Genomic DNA, 18,427 nt, shown 5'->3' with positions numbered 1-18,427 from the left:
AATGGACATGTACCCTTACCAATTTGAGCTTTTCATAATGAAAATCTAATCATAACGGGAAGATAAAACAAATTTCCAATCCTTATGGAAAATAAAACAAATGAGCGTCACCAATAAAATCAGCTGGTAACTGACCCCACAGCATATAAAAACTATGTACTATGATCCACGTCCGGCTTAACGTTTTTCTAGTACTATAATGTCTGCTGTGATGTAAGCTGCTACTGTGTGGTCAGATTATGCTGGTCCTGTATAGCTAGGAACGAAAGCCCTTGCTGACAAACCCCCAGCTTAAAATGGCACATCAGCTTATATATCAGTAATGAATGACTACAATGACCATACGGAAATGCTTCTTCCAACCTTCATGTTTTTAACTGTTTACTAATTTGTTAGTTTATTTTTTTTCTTTTTTAGTAAGTGATCTCTTCTTTCTGTATTTTCCATTAACTTCTGTTAGTTCTTTCTAATGAAAACCATATTCTTTGCAGGCTTGAAGTTCAAGTAAATGGCTTCATTTTCTGAATAATAATAATAATAATAATAATAATAATACCGTAAATAGACCAGCATTACTGTACAATTTCGACGGTGGGCTAACCATTCCATTACACAATTGAAGACAGCAAACCTCCGCCAAACAAGAGCAAGCCAAACAGCACAGGCCTTCTCCAGATCCTGTCTACCAAAATCAATTAATGTGATCTTAATGACGGGCTCTACTTTCGGTAAAATTTTCGTCAAAACCGAGACATTAGTTTTTCATATATCCTGCTAATCTCCTTGATTAGCAGGATATATATTTTTAAAATGCCGACGCCATGGGCAATCCAACCACAATCACTATTTTTCACAGCCCATCCCCAGAACACCAATGCACCAATTTTATTAGTGGAAAGACGAGAGGGTCAACTCAAGCTCGGCTGATGCCGGATAGAAAGAGAAAAATGTGAGGATAAAAAGAGGAAAAAATGTGAGAGAAAAGAGAAAGGAGAGCCTGATTTAATCCTGGAGACAACACAACAACATCTCGAGAGGAAAACGACAGGAATCTCGGGAAACACCAGCAAAGGATTTCATAGCTTGGCAGTAAAGGGAAAGAAACGGTCACCAAATCCAACAGAGCTATCAGAGATTACTAATCTTCACACAATACTAGATCAATAATCTTCAATTATTATCTTGATTGAAGTAGAACAACAGATGTTGTATAAAAGTGGCTTTATCAGTTGCCTTACTCTTTCCTTCCAAAGAAAACTTTATTAACATTTGGAGTATTACAAACGACAATGCAGAGTACAGATGAGATACGATTCAGTTTGAATCAAGATGAACAGATCACTTTGCTGCAGACATGATCAGAACTGCAAATAGCCCTTGCTCAATCATGATAATAATTCCTAAAAGAGATACAGCAATCGCGAAGTTAAAATGCAATTGTGGTTATTACACTCACACATACAGTACATGCATGCATAGACTCACACACACACACACACACACACACACACACACACACACACATATATATATATATATATATATATATATATATATATATATATATATATATTTACTTATTTATTTATTTATATAGCCCACATATATGTGTGTTTTTCCCCTAAAATAGGGGTCGCACAAAAAAAAAGCAAGCACTTAATCATTGCCACGACCACTGTGTGTAAATATACAAAGTATAAGCCACTACAGATACCTACAAACGAGGTTCATCAACAGCACGTAGACTCTAATACACATTCTACACTACTATTTCGACCATAGCAATGACTGTCGTGCTAAAAGGATGTTGACCTTAGGCCCTTGTTCCAATGCCCAATCGAGCAAACACTTTTCAGGTTTCTCTCTTCTTTCTCACAAAACTTAAGAATTTTTCCTTTCATCGTGAACCTCTTTCCTTTTAGAGAGGGTGGCACCAGGAGGTTTTTCCTTCCGTTTTCATCAAGTATTTATGAGATGAAGCTGTTAGGCCCCTACCATTCCCCATGGATATTCAAGGGGCTTATTTGTCAACAGCTTCTGGCTTTTTGTGGTGATCACCCATCCAAGTCATAAGCAATCCCAAGGTTGCTCAAATTCGATGGCAGGTTTCGACAAATAAATTATCAATTGGATGGGAAGATGAGTAACACACCAAATTTTATTGCCTTTAAATATGAAAAATATGAAAAAATACCTACAGATACTGAAATGGAGCATCACGGACTAACGTAAAGCAAAACACACCTGGGAGCGACCATGTGTCAAGAAATCATATACCAAGCCATATGGTTTTGAGATACAACAAACAAAAAAACAAGCAAACCAATACAGAAACAAACTCGGATCCCATAAGAAAAGGAGAAAAGTTCCAACGTCATACATTTGCTGGGGAACATTTTTCCAGACTTGAGGCAATTTGTGTTCCCCCACAAACCTATCACTATCACGAACACAGACCTTTGACATGACAAGATAAAAATGGGACAATGTTTTCCTTACACCTTGCAGCTGAAGATGCTGCACCAGAAAAAGGGTTCTTGAGAAAAACGCATGACACTGAGCGTAAATAATAATGCAATACAAAAAACACTGTCATTGCCAGAGAGAGAGAGAGAGAGAGAGAGAGAGAGAGAGAGAGAGAGAGAGAGAGAGAGAGAGAGAGAGAGAATTAACATTAAGTAGATAATAACAAAACATGAATTATGTATAAGGTTGTTGTCAGGAGTGAAATAAACTCAGAAATCCTGGCGTTTCCCATTTCTCTCAACACACAGGGGAAACATTACACTCGGTAATAAAAAGGTAAGTGTATACAGACATAAGCTACATATGTATATACATATATATATATATATATATATATATATATATATATATATATATATATATATATATATATATATAGAGAGAGAGAGAGAGAGAGAGAGAGAGAGAGAGAGAGAGAGAGAGAGAGAGAGAGAGACCTTAACTATTTTCCCTTTGTCTAAGTTGGTTCAGAAGATTATAAGTAAATTAGGCTACGGTTGTTTGAATGTAGCAGTGTAAATTTTTCCAGCAATAATCATCCTCCCCTAGGAATGGACGACTCATAGAAAAGCCAGGCATATGTCACCGACCAATTCATCTTCGTACTGGATGAAGAATGAATCCATTATTCAGACTGTAAAGCCTATTTCACACAGATTATTTGCAGAAAGGGATGCAAACAGAATGGGCAAATCGATTGTATATCAAACCAAAGGCAAATATAAGTGGGAATGACGAAACAGAATGGCTTAATCTCAAAGGATTATAAGGTTCCTTCCATACCTAAATTCAGAAGTGATACAGTTAACCATTTAGATATCTTTCTAAATGTCCAAACGCTACCAAGGAATATGGATGGATTCAATGCTCTGGATTCGATTTTACTGTTTTGTTGTCATTCTTTTTCCGATTTTTTTTATACGTAACAACAATACGTTACAGTATTACTACAGTCCCCTTTTCATTCTAAAAACTGTTGGCGGTTGGCGAAAAATGATACAAGAAATTTAGTGTAACAAATAATAGTGTTTTTGCCAATATTACTGTCGTGAGCCTAGAGCTTCCCCTCTGAGTCTAATGTTATGACTGGGTCCAGAAAAAAATCACAAATATAAGCCAGCAACCAGTTTCTTACATAACTCGGAAAGCTGCTGCTTCAAACACAAGGATCATGCTGCAAAAAAAATTGTAAATTTACATAATTCAAAAAAATTATTTAACTAATTACCACATGCTGTCACAATTACATAAGAGCCGAGATAGTCCATGTTGTTAACCTCTTGAGTGGAAGACCACGTTTATATATATATATATATATATATATATATATATATATATATATATATATATATATATATATATATATATATATATATATATATATATATATATATATATATATATATATATATATATATATATATATATATATATACCGTATATATGTACGTATGCATACATGCATCTGTATGTGTATATACCACACTTTAAACAGTGACTTCCTGACTTATCGATTTCATCAGTTTTTGAATACGCTTATCGCTGGAGGCCTTAAACAAAAATATGAAATAAATGAAGAGGCTCTTCCTTCCAGAGTGAAAGTCGAATCCTCGCATGGCATTAGGAGTGCAGATACACACACACACACACACACACACACACACACACACACACACACACACATATATATATATATATATATATATATATATATATATATATATATATATATATATATATATATATATATATATATATATAAGTTTAGGACTGGACTGGCAGAGGTAATGCAAGGAAGGCAGCAGGGTATAAGGCAAACGACTGGGAATATACACTGTCTGACCATGGAAGCCAAGGTGTGGATGCATAAAAGTACTGCTGAGCTAACTCTCCTTTATTGTAAGTGAAGTGTGAATAGTAAATGTGAATGACAATGGCATAAAAATCGAACAGTGAGAAATTTAGTAACACTTAAATACTAATAAGGTTATCATAAGAGAAAGGCTTGATTATTGTTTTGAGTATGTTCGGCCCTGTGGAGATAACAGAATAAGACTGGTTGGTGAAAACATTGTGTAATTCGGGACTCTTAGGAGGGAAGAGGATAGGATGACCTAGTAAACGCGGTAGCACGTGTGTGTGTGTGTGTGTGTGTGTGTGTGTGTGTGTGTGTGTGTGTGTGTGTGTGTGTGTGTGGAAAATGTGAATAGCTCTGTGTGTGTGTGGGGGGGGATTTGGTAAAGCTGCTGATGAGCTTCCTCTGTGGGTAAGAGAAGCTGATGTTGTGGGAGTTTTGTGGACAGGAGGTTTATCAAAGATTCAGCAATTAAAAGTATAAATACAACAGTGGCCACAGTGCTGTTTTTCCTCTGGAAATATCCCCTAATGATGAAATATATATACATAGGCTGATGATGAAATATATATACATAGGTATAATGTGAAAGCCACACACCGGAAAAATTCAAGGATGCAATAAACGAATAATGCAAACAGACTAACCCTGTAAGGCCTAACTTAACTTACAGAATGACTTACAGCATTATATTGTGGCTCCTACTCAATTTCCATCAAGTTTCGGCCCTTATTTCAACTTGAGTGCTCTACCTCTTCCCTCCCCCTTCATACCAATTCCAATGCAAGAAGCATATTAAGTGGCTAAACGGTAAATAGGCCTACCAATGAAACTAATTTCATAATACACTTTTAACTAAAATCAGAATGATTATATATATATATATATATATATATATATATATATATATATATATATATATATATATATATATATATATATATATATATATATATATATATATAGGCCTATATATGTTATATATTTTCACTAAATGGTCGACTAGAGGGCGGCAAACTGAATTTCTACCAAAAGTCTTGGAAAAACGAGGCCAGTGTTGAAACAAATTTTACAGTAGGTCCACGGCCACAACACGAATAAAGTCGTGACTCATAATAAAATAATGAAGCCTAAATAACCATAAGGCTTACTAAGAACCTGGAGTGCTTCGAAATTAGCAAAACTTATCTAGAAAGAGAATTATTCTAAATGAATAAATCACAAACCTTAACCTTTTCCTCATAAAGCCAAATGCAACTAAAAAGAATTTTGCAACGGAATTCCCACTGAAATTTTTACGGAAATCAGTGTAAATGAGAGAAGATATCCACCCCAGAGAGAGAGAGAGAGAGAGAGAGAGAGAGAGAGAGAGAGAGAGAGAGAGAGAGAGAGAGAGAGACTGCCTCCGACGCCAATTTCCCCATGTTGCCCCAAAATCCATACAATAAAACTCCACCGACGCCTCTCTTAAAGACGCCTATTTAAGACCCCAAAAGACAAACCACTGCCATCACCAAGATTTTCTGCTCCGGAGGAGAAAAGGGGGACCAGATATAATAGAGAACTTGGGGCCTACTTGGCAGCGAGAAGGGTGCAGAAGCAGCAACCCCTCTCCCATTGAAACAAAAGGCCAATAAAAGTAATGCTTACAGCTCGTACCGTGTCGGAGTGGGCTCATGTTTATACACAGGGGGAAAGTCCCAAGGGAGTGTAGGCCTACAATTCTCATTTGGTTGCAAACAAATAAATGAGAAGAAAGGGAAATTTCGCTTACTTGTCGACGAATATACAAATAAGTAATCATGTGCAGATAAAATGGTGAAAGACTTGTTTAAAATGTGTAACCATTTGGGGTTAACATGGGGAAATTTGTTTGCCTCGTCTAGATAAAGACCATACATGGTTGAATCAAGGAAGAAAAATCATCACAGCCGAACCTAACAAACCGAAAACAAGTCACAAGAGGATCAAAAGAAGCCACCATTTACTAGCTAACTGTAGGATCTACTGCTTCCTTAGGACTGAGGCCAAGGCCTAGGGTAGACAAGGGCACCCACTAACTTCTCAGTACACAAGCTTTCTCATAATGACTGATTTTTACAATGACTTCGAATTGTCATACGGCGTATGCACATTTTCTGATTTGTACGATTCATATGAAAACTTTGGCTTCATGATATCTTTAGGAAAAAACAATTAATACCTAGTAAATTACAATTCGGGACAGACACTAACAAGTAGCTTGCATGGCATAATGGTAAACCTCTAAGGATACACAGGCTAAGCAATAAAATCAACACATCTTTCCCCGAAGATACGCGACATAGCCTATGTGCACAACACACACAAATCATAAAATAATATATACATACTGTATATATATATATATATATATATATATATATATATATATATATATATATATATGGAATAAACGCTTATCAATCCAAACACAATTTCACCTAACCAAATCTAACCTGTCATCTAAAGAAGAAAACTGAAATTTACTAAGCTCCGGTTCTCACCGGCCCCCACTCCCGGTCTCCGTGTTCCTTCAACCCTCAAAACCTGTAACAAGTCCTTATCCGGCACTCCACCCTTTGGAGGAACCTCTGGAGCATCCAATTAAAATCACCCCTCGCAAGTCTCTCTCTCTCTCCTGGTGGCACTTGGTGGTGCCTTTGCACACCTCATGTCTGACGAAGCAACAGCAGTAGTAGTGTGAGTCGAGAGGACGAGAATTACTAGAATTGAATAACCAAGACCTGGCTAAAACAGTGAGAGTGGAAAGGGTGAAAGTTTTGTAAAGGACATTGAGAACATTTGGGGAAACGCAGGGCGAAAGTATCTTAATGGTGAATCTGGAATAATAGGTATCAAAGTCTGTGAATTAATGGAATAAAGTCAAGTAAATTATGTGAATTAATGAAACTATTATTACAAGGGTTCACGTGAAGGAATGAAATAAAATTCCAAGAGTTGATGCGAATGTAACTCGCTAAGTGAGACACGATAACAGTTACAATAATACCAATAGCAGCAGAGAAGTAGCATTAAAAAGTTCGAGAGAGAGAGAGAGAGAGAGAGAGAGAGAGAGAGAGAGAGAGAGAGAGAGAGAGAGAGAGAGAGAGAGAGAGAGAAATGACGTTTAATACCACCGGTATCTTTCCAGCAGACTAAGGCAAATTTTGTACTACAAGGTCCCCAACTTCTGCTTTTTGTACATTAATCTCTTTCTGTATGTTGAACTCTCTCAACTCTTCTGTTTTCAAAACGCTGGTCATGAGCCCTTAATCATATCTCAGAGGTGCAAGGTCACGACCAAGGCAGCAGTAACGGGATCTCTGTATCTCTCTCGCCTCTTTGTAAATAAGATGTAAATAAATGTATGTGTATATACATGTATATATATATACATATATATATATATATATAATATATATATATATATATATATGTATATACATATATATATGTAGGCTATATATAATATTCCACACAAGCCTTTACATTCGTGTATCAATTTACCTTTTTATTGATGACTGCATGTCTAAATTGTAAAAGGAAACGAGACACTTTACGAGAACAGATGTAATTAGCACAACGTGTGTAGTGGTGGGGGTGGGGGGTGAGGAGGGGTTGACAAACTGATGATGATTCCCCTGTAAAGGTGCATGAAGACAAACGCTGTGCAAGTTCCTTGTGCTGAGGGTTCGTCCAGAATTCAACAGTGGCCGTAGTGATGTTTTCTTACTGGAACTGGCCCCCTTTCGGGGGAATTGCCTCATCCTGATATATACATAGCCTATATGGCCTACACACACACACACACACACACATATATATATATATATATATATATATATAGGCTATGTGTGTATATTTATATATAGCCTATAAACCTCACAACACACCAGATTTCCATACTGCATAGCCTATAACTGAAAATAGCGAGCTAGTGCCTGCATAAACCTAAACTCACACTAAAAAATAAAAACGAACACACCAAACATCAAGGCACTGATGTTTTGGGATGTCATTAACCTTAAATAGTGAATTAAAAAAAAAAAACTGATCTATATCAGCCTCCATTACAAATGAAAAAACGTCACTCCATAGAAATGTCATTACATTCAACAGCATTGCAAATGATAGCTCATGAACTCAAAAGACTGTGCACGGTAAAACTACCATCACTAGCAGGTTACCCTTAAAATGAAAGACCACAAAAAAAAGTCAATAAAGGTAAACAGAAATCTCTTTATGATAAAACCAAAAATTCCATCTCCTCTGTCCGATAGGAGGAGGAGGAGGAGGAGGAGGAGGAGGAGGAGGAGGAGGAGGAGGAGGAGGAGGAGGGGCACCTCCTACATCCCACAATCCTATTACAGTCTACAATACTGATGTGGGATTCATCCCTCTCCCACTCGACCTTGTTGCTTTAACGTCATCTCTTTCTCTCGACACTCAAATCAGTGAGGGTGGCAAAATTTCGTGAAAATTCTTGTTAAAGGTGGTAGGGATAAATCAAATGCTGCTCAGGGAGAGAGAAAGAGAGAGGGAGGGGGATAACTCAGCACACTCTTCCCCTATAGACCAAATAGTCCGGTACAAATGAAATAAATAATTAATATCAGACTAAGCTATCTCAACACTCTTAGATGACATCACAGAAAAATTAAAAATAAGACAAAAATGAACAAGCAAGAGAGAGAGAGAGAGAGAGAGAGAGAGAGAGAGAGAGAGAGAGAGAGAGAGAGAGAGAGAGAGAGAGAGAGACTCAGGACACAATTTTTTTTATAGAGCAAATAATATGTACCGTACAAATGAAATTAAAAATTAGCACCAGACGATCTCAACAATTTTAGATGGTATCACCGAACAATGAAAAATAAGATAAAAATGAACAAGCAACCTCAAAGTCAATGCACAAACTCACTGCAAAGGCCCAGCAAGCATTCAAAGACATAAATGCAATATATACATAGATTAACACACCCATGAATTTAAGAACCTGTACTGGAGGGAAGCACAATCATTATAAAATAACATATTCAGCATTTCCTCATTCGATGCTCGAGTTATCTTTCAGCTCTACAGAAGTTCTCAACTTGAGCATAATCTCTTTAAAACGTGGACAGGAGTCATCTATTACAATATTAGCAGCTCGAAAAGCATATAAGTTTTTATGTACGTTTGCCCTCCTATGCTTTAATATGTATGTGATATAATCAATAAACATACTCCATATTTAATTTACTCATCCATTATCTGCATAATGTGCAGATATGCGAGCGTACAATATTTAATTAAATGTTGCAATGAGCATCCAATAGACTGAAGAATAAGCAAAGCAATAACTGGATTAAAATTTCCTTTTTCTCACATCCATACGTACTGAACTTTGTTTAGGTATATTAAAAAATGTTTTTCTATCTTCATCTAGCTTGTTTTGCATCGCTGACCTTTATGATGTGGCACAAGCTTAGGCTAGAACTGTATTCTATTCTATTCTAACTAAACCAATGAACACTTACAAAAATCGCTAACATCAATTGTAGGCTAACTTATATGTGGTCAAACAAAGCTGCAGGAAAGTGATGAACAAATTATATATATATAGCCTCTATATATATATATATATATATATATATATATATATATATATATATATATATATATATATATATGCAAAACTGCAAAATCGCATGTCAATCATAACATTGCACGTTTATTTCATCAAACACATTCAATGGAGTCTGAAAGGCATGTCAATCAATATATGATTTACCTTTCGGATACAACACATCACAGTTACTTCTGGACACAGACCTGATCTGGAGGGGACCAAATACAACAACAACAAACATATAATGAAAACATATATCTAAGATTTACATTGAGTTTGTAAACTGAACTGCCAAGAGCAACGGATATATGTCAAAAATATATACAAAAAACATAAATATAAAAAAATAGTGTTAGCAAGTCTACTACAGATCGTACCACATTGCACTCAAGAACACCAATAGGCTACCTTTGCCAAATCTCCCTAGGCACGTAGCCTGGCTTAACATTAACATCTCTACCCACCCAAATTTTTTTAGTTTAGGCTCAGAAATGGACGATATATCAACCAATAAAAAGATTACTTGCATGCAAAAAAAAAAAAAACTATAACATTAAAATATAAACAAAAACTACTGAAAACTATATGAAACCTCATCAGAAAGATGCACATTTACACAAACTTTCACCATTAAAATATGAACAATTCCAACAAAGTGCATTCAAATCTCCAAATGTAGTATATCAAACGCGGTGTGCCATATCCGTAGACTTTCCCAGCACGGCGTCTCCAGCTTGGCCACACCCATAACTTCACACTGGAGACGAACGCTCCTCACAAGAAGATTTTCCGGCAGCAACTCTGACTCTTCAAAACATTTACACTTTAAATTTTGTGGTTTTTGTGGTTTCTTAAACTTTACCTCATAGTGTTATGGTTAATTCAATACTATGCCTTTCAGCAAATACCAGCGCTAAATTCTATTGACGTAATTTTTGAAAGTTTCGACCATAATCCAAAAAATAATAACTCATTCTGACAACAAAAGAAATTTTCCATCAATATCCAATACATACATGATCAGATATTATATCAATACTGCTTGGTTTTTAAACACATAATGTATGCATTATTTGAGTAAAACTGTACATGTTTTCGAGTATTGAAAATAAACAATCACAAACTGGAAGAGAGGGAGAATGTTAAATCCTAAGAAAGAGAGAGACAGGAGAATGTTAAATCCTAAGAGAGAGAGAGAGAGAGAGAGAGAGAGAGAGAGAGAGAGAGAGAGAGAGAGAGAGAGAGATTAAACACAAGGAAATTATTGTCAGAGTGGAGGTTGTCAATAACAAACGCCACTTATCAGGACGAGAGGGTACGATCTTGCCACTGGCATTTCCTCTTGTCCCTCTAATTATCGACTGAAAAGGCACTTGACATCAGGGGCTCAGGGTCCACTGATGATGGAGGAAAAAAAAACAAAGTCGGATTCGACTATGACTGACTAAATCACTAGCACTAAAGCATGGCACTGCTCAATTTTCATTGATGCACGATTTATAGTTACAGAAGTTATTCGCTGCAAAAATAAGAACACAGAATGATCGACTATTAAGCCAAGAAATTGCCAATGAACGTCATGGGAAGAATTAGAAAAATTAGAACCCTGGCGATATCTACATATATTTATGAAATAAATATCAATTTATCATGAAAGTGGAAAATGTTTCAATGTCTATTTGAAAAAAAAAATCAATCAACACTGATATGAACCATTTTCGAAATCAAACAGGTATTGCAACATCAAAACAAAATCATATTCTACAGTACGACCATAGGCCTACAATCAAACGGCAAATCTCAAACACAAACAATTGACACACAAGTGCCCAAAATAAAAATATTAAAAAAACATCATGCATAAAGCTGAATGATGAAAATTTAAGTAATAAGAATGGAAATTACTTGAAAAGAATGTGACAGTTTCTAAAGAGTATATTCAGACTTATGTATGTGTATACATACACAGCCTACATACACATATATGTAAATGTATGTATGTATGTATGTATATATATATATATATATGATTCAAACTATCTTTGTTTTATTCAATCTTCTTGCTTCCAAATACATACTCGGTAACTTTAGCCTTCGTCTCTTCCTGCATCTTTAGAGTCCCATGATATTTCCCTTTCTAAAATGAAGGTCTGCCGACCTGTAAAGAAATAAGCTAAATGATGCCACCTTTATATTTCGCGGGGCATTGCTACATTTGGAATTAGTGACCTAGTTACATTGCACAGCGGAATTTAAAAACACAAAGTATTTATGTGTACGTATGAAATGGCACATTAATAAAATTACACACACACACACACACACACACACACACACACACACACACACACACACACACACACACATATATATATATATATATATATATATATATATATATATATATATATATATATATATATAATCATACACTAATGCGTAAGTCAGCTTCAGTGTAGGGCACTTGCTAATACAGAATGCAACCTCTGTAACAGGAAATACCAGGACTACAAACGTTGAAGACATAATTATGGGCCTGTTCGTATCATCGCGTGGTCAGAAATTTGGTACATGTAACACAAAACTATGTTAAAACCACATATTCATATTCTTTGAAGGACTACAGACCTACAGCAGCATCTGCCTGGGCGCAGTCCTAAGGGTATCTTAAAATGTCGAAGCACTGCACTGATTTTCCTTAAAGATTAGGGAGAACAGTCAGATAACTGCATGAGGGGAGAGAACAATAAAATAATAGCAAGGGATAACCAAAGACATTTAGATACTGTAGAAAAGTGGAAAAAATCAACTTGAAATCATGACTGTAACTTATAATTATATCCGTATACGAGCCATAATACCCTTCCAAAGATCTACAGATATTATATCGACACATAGCCTATACCATTAGTTTTCCTAATCCGATGCAAGTTTTGGAAATACGTACAGTCATTTTACACACAAGCAATATGTGTTTATACAGTATATGTATATGTATATATATATATATATATATATATATATATATATATATATATATATATATATACATACATTAACGTACTGTATTAAATATAATCTTTAAGCACATACCGCTTAAGTTAAACAGAACATACTAGCAGTCATATAAATAAATTATAAGGTATGCGTGTATGACATACACACACATAGCCTATATGTGTGAACTCATATTAATAAAATTAGACTGTGATAAAAGGAATAAAAAACATTGATAATCAACAATGATGCAACATTTTACATCTCTTCATAGTAAAGAAGGCGTAACATGAGATGAAATTAAGCATATAGGAGAGATATATGTCAGGAAAAACAAATGGCGTCCAAAATCCACTTGAACAATTCGTCCTAAACCTTCGGGATTTTTGCTTCTGTAGGCCAAAGAGTCCTCGATTACATTCGGATAATATATCGTTGCATTGCTCTCCTAAATCCTCGGCCTTAATGCAAACATGAACCCAGATTAAACACTTTACACTTTGAACTATTCCTACACAAGCAATGGCTGCATTACTGGAACTTCAAGCAGGCCTAGTCAGAAGAACTAGACAATGACAGCCAGACATGACTAAAAAAGTAAAACTAAAGATTTAAAAACAAGTTAACAATATTTCTATACAGCTACGTCCAGTATAGGCTATATTCCATTTTTCCATGCTTTAATGCACCATGAATGAAAAGTTGAAAAAACAACTAAATCCAATTTCATGCCTCTTTCCAATTCCCAGTTCCTCTCTCTCACCACGGAGTTTTGTCCACACATATAGGCTATGCAGAATACAATCTTTACTACATAGCCTTTGTGTGTGTGTGGACAAAACTCCATGGCGAGGGACAGAGAGAGAGAGAGAGAGAAGCTCGTTTTATTCATACTTATGACTTCATCCTCATAAGGCAGAGCTTTACAAAGGAAGGCGTAATGATGATGTGTCATGAATACCAGTGTTCGAGGCTGACAGAGGCTACATGAATAGCAATGATGACGTTGGGCGTCCAGAGTGATTATGATGAACGAGGGAGAACGTCTGGAAATGCTTGGAAAGTGTTACAGCCACAGAAACAAGGAAGATAACCACTCAGAACATCTAACCCTGCAAAATATTCGTTGTGATGATGATAATGACGACGCTACGGAGATGCTATCCTATATAATAAAAATGAGAAGATAAAAGGAGATAAACGCCGACTATTGAATCTTCATGGCATCTACTTTGGCCCAGGTCAAGAAACAAGGTACTGGAATGGACTGGCTCTAACGCAATAACCTCCTATAACTTCTATATGTCCAGAGAGAGAGAGAGAGAGAGAGAGAGAGAGAGAGAGAGAGAGAGAGAGAGATGCAAACAAATACAAAAGGTAAGCGGACGGAAGGCAAAAACCACAGCGAACTCTTGGACGTCTTCCTCCAGGTGAATCGAGATAATTCCTCCAGAAATTGAATAATAAAATAACTCTCTGAAATATAACTCGGCCAAAAAGACCCTTGGGTACGGATATGGTATCAAGTTATCAACTTTAAAGGCATAAATGATTCGTAAACAATGCATGCTCTCAGTGTCTGCTAAACCACTATTCGATTAAGCGAACGCCATGCCAGCTAACTACGTCACTTCCAAAGCCACAGGTTTACGCTACACGAACACGAATTTAGACTTTCCCGCGTTCCTTGACCGTACACAACTTTCCATCGTCAATCGATTACCATGGATGGGGATTACGTTTCCTTATATAAAATATACAAGGGTCCGAGAAACGGACGTAGCAAACTGGTGTAAGAAATCTTAAAAGGTCTAGGTTAGCGTGAATCAAGGTCTTTTGGATGATAACCTAGCCTGCACTGACAAACTTGAATGTCGCTACCAAGTTACGTGCCACTTAACTAACATATTTCCTTTAACATTCTTTGCCATTTTGAACAAAAGATAAATCCTTCAAGATATAAACAATCACTCTTAAACAACACACACACTAACAAATAAAACTAGGTAGATGAAGCAGAATAAACTTTTCTTACCTGTAACTTGAAGAATGTAGGAACACTTCCCCCGGAGAACTTGGGCCGCACTTTGAAACTACTGTACTGAAGCTGAAAAAAAGTTTGTTTCCAGCACACTTTGGTTTACTATCAACTCGCTAAATGTGTCACAGGAGGCTTCATGAAGAGAGGGGCTCGCTGAACACTTCGGCACAAAACTAAAACTCAGGTGTTTGCGGCCAACACACCTGTGTTTCTGTCCTAAACATTAAACTTTTACTTTTTACAGCTTATACACACACATCTCTTCCAACAAACTTCCTTCGTTGGATTCACTATAATAAAAAACACTCCTTCACATTCATCGATTCGCACAACAGAGCAAAAAACTCTTGCCTGACTTACGACGCTACTTCAAACCCTCATCATAAGTTTTGGAAAGTAAGACGGAAGGGAATCGGGAGATAAAGAGCAGAGTGAAAGTACGGTACCTCACTCAGTCACAGCCACTGCTCGACTGGAGAGGGCGCGCCGTTCGCGGCGCATTCAACTCCCTTAGGTGGCGTTCACTTCCCGTCTCTGGCAAACCCAAAACGAATTGCGTGTAACGACCAGACGCGCCAAACAATCCCTTCGCTGAAAATGTTTTGATGCAACAGCCTCTGGCTTCAGCTCGTTTTACAGATCACCTTCAAACCAATAATTCCTCTCCTTACTGCTGTTAAAGTGACCGTCCGTAATGCCAGATAACCAGTCATTGATAATTTATCAAATAAATTCACAATATGTCGTATAATGAAATATAAATTGCAATCGTTGCAAACAAAATGGCTGTTTTCCGCCATGATTCCGTAATATGTGAACCTGACCCAGTGTTGTGTCCCTCGCGCAGCTAGAACCAAGTACCAGCTACCCATTTTAACGCCTTGAAAACACATCCCATTACATACAAGTCATTCAAGAAAATCGTGCAAAATCTGACTTTTCTAACGTTTAATTCAACGACGTTTCCCCACGATGCGAGGAACATGACCTAATTCCCGAGGATGAAACAACGAAAAACAGGCGGCATACTTCCCGAAATCCATAAAATATAATATATCAGTCTAAAATTATAAACATATGGAATTGTCACAATGCAAAACGATAAAAGCAAATACAAAACAAAAAGACCCTCTAAGACAACAGGAAAGCAAGACGACAAGGAAGAAAAATTACCCGTTTATTTCGCTTATTGAACAAACCACACCCACTACCCTCGCACAGGAATGGAAAGAGAGTAGGGAGGGGGGGGGGGGGGAGCAGAGCGTGGGAGGTTGAATAGCGCTTGTAGCAACCGTCACATTCTGACTCTGGGCCAGTCGGCGACTCGATCTAAAACTGCTGGTCATTCCATCCGTCTTAGAATACTGATCAATAAAAAAGCACCAAAAACCATCATCTCTCTGGGAATACTAGTAGCACTGAAATAAACACAGCCAAGAGAGCCATAAAAACTTCATCATCTTCCTACAATTACTGAGAAAGAGTAGAGAAAATTCTCTTTCTATTTCAATAACTTGAACGAAAAAAATGAAGGAAGGCGTCGTCCATCAGATATTACAAGAGCAGGAAAAAAATTCAAAGGAAAAACTGATAAATAATTAAGACCCTCGTCATTGTCTAGGATAAATGATATTACACCTAGAAAAATCATCTTTTTCTAATATCTACTGATAACTGAGAAACGTTAATAAGAGAAAACTCATTTGTGGGCAATTATTCCTTATTTTGCCGCCAAACGAGTTTTTGTATTTACTTTTCTTGATGATAATTAGATATTAGAGAAATAGGGAATAATCAAGAAAAACATTACGTTACGGAGGGAACCGACCAAATAAAAGGAAAAATGAATAAAAACATCTTATATCTCCGGTGCCATTTTATTCATACATCGATTCTCCGTTTCTGCCCAGCAATGGGCAGAATAAAAACCTTTACTGGATAAATTAAAACAAAATAATTTCGTCCTCCTGACATAAACAACTTACATTTTCGAGGAAAACTGATAACATTCAAGGAAAAGAAGATACAATCACCTTGCCTTGACTCATAAAATTATATTTCCCCGGAAAACTTACACTCACGCAGTTTCGAACTGATTCATCAGGGTTGTAGAGCGATAGTAGCTATTAACACTATTTGCAGTATAATCGACAGCTCAATGGAGAAGTGACTTCGAATGCAGCTATACAATTTCGGTCTGGCTATTGGTAACAACACATAGGCCTAGCCATACATCATAATACATCTTCCTCTAAGACATTAATTTTCACTGAATTTATCATCAGATTCAATAGGTTTTAAACAATCTCTCTCTCTCTCTCTCTTGACGTAAGTCTGTCTAGACATCCATCAAAAAAGGAAAAGCATTATTATTTGTATCGACATTCTATGACGTATTATCTGATGATATTAATGTCAGAGCCATTGCCTTAAGCCTAACAACTATGCCTTCATATTGTTGAGGTACTGTACTGTAGGCATACATATGGCTCAAACATTTACATTTATCATTATTTGGAATAAATAAACAGAGGAAATATACAATTTTTAATAGTCTCTTCAATGGTGATACAATTATTATATTACCTAGTCATAAGTTACTTAAAAACTATCACTTCAGATGAGAGAGAGAGAGAGAGAGAGAGAGAGAGAGAGAGAACGAACGCCCTCTCACGTAAAGATATATACTTAAAGTTGAAAGAATTTATATATGCCGGTGGAGCCTTAAGTGAGGATGTAGAGATTACGAGAAATAAAACATGGAATCGATTCTTATTCCTTACTTCAGCTAAATTTCTTGAAAATTTTTAAGTAATACATGACTGCGTATTCGAAATTAAATATATTAAGGAAATACAAAATTAAATAAACCAACGCTCTCTCTCTCTCTCTCATATATATATATATATATATATATATATATATATATATTATATATATATAATATATTTATGTATATATTATATATATATGAATATGTATTATATACATGTATATTTTATATGCACATATATACATATGTGTATATATATTACATATATAAATATATATATGTATATATTTATACATGTATTATATGTATCTACAGCATATATTTTTATATATGTATGTATATATATAAATAAATATATATACATATATATATATAAATAAATATATATACATATATATATACATGATATACATACATACATACATACATACATAAAGGGTTGAGAAGAAAGGCCAAACCATAGACTTCATTCATTATTCGCCCTCAGCACTTATTTCCACTTCCTCTCCGCCGCCGACTGCTGCCATTAATTAAAACCATGGAACAGAGTTTATGAAGTTATAAGTGGATTATTGCCGATTGCGATACACGGGCGATCTAATTAAT

At 36.0% G+C, this 18,427-nt stretch overlaps 1 protein-coding gene across 6 annotated transcripts in view; it reads right to left on the bottom strand.

Moving 5' to 3' along the window:
* The window catches only part of LOC136838764 (fasciclin-2-like), a 267,449-nt gene extending 251,925 nt beyond the window's left edge, over positions 1-15,524 (bottom strand). For all 6 annotated transcript variants that reach the window (XM_067104248.1, XM_067104261.1, XM_067104257.1 and 3 more), the window contains exon 1: positions 15,043-15,524. The gene's annotated coding sequence lies outside the window, so the exon portion shown is untranslated. The remainder of the gene's footprint in view (positions 1-15,042) is intronic.
* Between the last annotated feature and the right edge of the window lie 2,903 nt (positions 15,525-18,427).

The sequence above is a fragment of the Macrobrachium rosenbergii genome, chromosome 5 (assembly GCF_040412425.1).
Source record: "Macrobrachium rosenbergii isolate ZJJX-2024 chromosome 5, ASM4041242v1, whole genome shotgun sequence".
Classification (NCBI taxonomy): Eukaryota; Metazoa; Arthropoda; class Malacostraca; order Decapoda; family Palaemonidae; genus Macrobrachium; species Macrobrachium rosenbergii.
Note: the sequence above shows the minus strand (reverse complement) of the source record. Positions and strands in the feature narration are given on the sequence as shown.